The sequence below is a fragment of the Nomascus leucogenys genome, chromosome 13, assembly GCF_006542625.1.
Source record: "Nomascus leucogenys isolate Asia chromosome 13, Asia_NLE_v1, whole genome shotgun sequence".
Classification (NCBI taxonomy): domain Eukaryota; kingdom Metazoa; phylum Chordata; class Mammalia; order Primates; family Hylobatidae; genus Nomascus; species Nomascus leucogenys.
The window spans coordinates 88498195-88501008 of record NC_044393.1 but is presented as its reverse complement, the minus strand read 5'-3'; positions in this window follow the sequence as shown (position 1 = coordinate 88501008).

Genomic DNA, 2814 nt, shown 5'->3' with positions numbered 1-2814 from the left:
TAAGTGGTTGTGATGGTACACACCTATAATCCCAGCTACTTGGGAGGCTGAGGCACGAGAATTGCTTGAACCCGGGAGGCCGTGGTTGTAGTGAGCCGAGATCATGCCACTGCACTCCAGCCTAGGCAACAGAACAAGACTCTCTTTCAAAAAAAAAAAAAAAAAAAAGGCTGGCCACGACAAGGCAAATACAGAGGGTGTTAGCAGGAGGAAGGTACTGGGCCCAAAGAGGCATTTAAAGCTTTAGCATATTGAGTGATGCCCTTGACTGATGAGGAATGAACAGAAGCCTCGTGGTGGTGGAGAAGGACCCTTTGGTGAAGCTTTCCCAGGTGGTTTTCTGCTAAAGTTTTGGCTTTCTCAAAACACTCTCATAATAAGCAGATGTTATTGCTCTTTGGCCCTCTAGAAAGCCAACACGCAAAATGCCTTGAGCATCCCAAAAAACTGTTGCTGTGACTTCTGCTCTTGACCTGTCCACTTTTGCTGTGACTGGGCCACTTCCACCTCTTGGGAGCCATTGCTTTGTGCTTTGTCTTCAGGATCCTACTGGTAAAGCCACGTTCCATCTCCTGTTACAACTCTTCAGAGAAATGCTTCAGGATCTTGATCCTACTTGTTTTAAATTTCCATTGAAAGTTCTGCTCTTGGCTGCAGCTGATCTGGACGCAATTGTTTTCCATAGAGTGGAAACTTTGCTCAACTTTAATTTTTCAGTCAGAAAAGTGTAAGCTGAACCAATTGAGACGTCTTTGGTGTTGGCTGTTGTTTGTGCTGTTAATCATTGGTCCTCTTCATGAGGGCACAAACAAGATTAATTATTTTACTCAAAAATTGATGTGGATGGTCTGCCACTGAGGGCTTTATCCTCAACATTGTCTCATCCCTTCTCTTTTTTTTTTTTTTTTTTGAGATGGAGTCTCCTTCTGTCACCCAGGCTGGAGTACAATGGCACAATCTCGGCTCACTGCAACCTCTGCCTCCTGCGTTCAAGCAATTCTCCTGCCTCAGCCTCCCCAGTAGCTAGGATTACAGGCACCCACTACCACGCCCGGCTAACTTTTTGTATTTTCAGGCACCTGAGTAGCTGGGACTACAGGCACACACCGCCATGCCCAGCTAATTTTTTGTATTTTAGTAGAGACGGGGTTTCACCATGTTGCCCAGGCTGGTCTCGAACTCTTGAGCTCAGGCAATCTGCCCACCTCGGCCTCCCAAAGTGCTGGGATTACAGGTGTGAGCTGCCGCGCCCGGCCTAATTTTTGCTTTTTTAATAGAGACATGATTTCACCATGTTGGCCAGGCTGGTCTCGAACTCCTTACCTCAAGTGATCCACCCGCCTCGGCCTCCCAAAGTGCTGGGATTACCGGCTGAGCCACCGCACCTGGCCTCATCCCTTCTTAAAATGAGTTAGCCATTTGCAAACTGCTGGTTTCTTTGGGGCATTGTCCCCATGAGCTTTTCATAAAAACATCAATGATGTCACCATAAATGTGATGATTATTCTTGCTTCAAATTTAGCAGAATCCTTGTTGCTCTGACAGGAGCTCTTTTCAAACTGATGTCTTATCCTTCTTAGTGCCTCAAACTAGATCTTGTTGAGACGTGTGATAACAAGTTAGTACAAATTTATTTTGGTGCCAAAAAATTTTGAAATCCATGCATAGTTTTTTTCATAATATGAATTTTCCATGAAAATTCGTTTGAAGACCGCTTGTATAGAAAAAAACAGTATATATAGGGTTTGGTGCTATCCAAAGTTTCAGGCATTCACTGGGAAGTCTTGGAACTATCCCAGTGGATAAGGGAGGACTACTGTGCTAAAAACTATCCCTTGTTTAACTGAAATTCAAATTAAACTGAGTGGCCTGCATTTTATCTGCCAACCCTACCCTGGGGGCACTTAAAAATACCAGAGGCCAGGCCGGGCGCAGTGGCTCACGCCTGTAACCCCAGCACTTTCGGAGGCCGAAGCAGGAGGATCACAAGGTCAGGAGATCGAGATCATCCTGGCCAGCATGGTGAAACCCCGTCTCTACTAAAAATACAAAAATATAGGCGGGTGTGGTGGCGCGTGCCTATAGTCCCAGCTACTCGGGAGGCTGAGGCAGGAGAACCGCTTGAACCTGGGAGGCGGAGGTTGCAGTGAGCCGAGATCGGGCCACTGCACTCCAGCCTGGTGACAGAGCAAGACTCCGTCTCAAAAAAAAAAAAAGAAGAAGAATTGCTTATCCATGCCCTGTTTCTTTTCTCTTAGCGTTACTCAGTGGGGGAGTCCTCCCAAGTGTGATGGAGAGTCCTTTCGAAACCCTACTGGACTGTCAGGACAACCAACTGGGCTACTTTTCCACAGGTCGCCCCAATTCCTTTGGGTTCTGATTTCTCTGAGGTCCCAGGATCCAGACAGGCTTGGCCAATCCTTCCCCGCCCAAACTGTAACTCTCAAAACCAACACCCTGGCATAGGGCTGGAGGGGAAAATGGGTGAGGTCAGAGACAAAGAAGAGGGAAGGGTCAGGCGGGGCCCCGGGTTCCCTGCCACATGCCTCCGCTCGTGTTCTGCTTTTCTCCCGAGAGCTCCCGCCCACCCTGCAACCCTCGCCTGGCCCCGCTGCCCTTCCCAGCTCCCTCCCGTTCCTTGTGGAGGCCGAGGCGGTGTCCCGAAGGGGGGCGGGGCAGCAGAACGGCAGCCACAGCCAATCACAGCGGGGTCCTTCGAGGAGGGGCGTGGCCTGACAACTTCGGCGACGCGGCTGGACCAATCCGGACGCAGGAGACCGAAGCTCCTCTGCACTGGGCCCAGGTGCGCTCCGC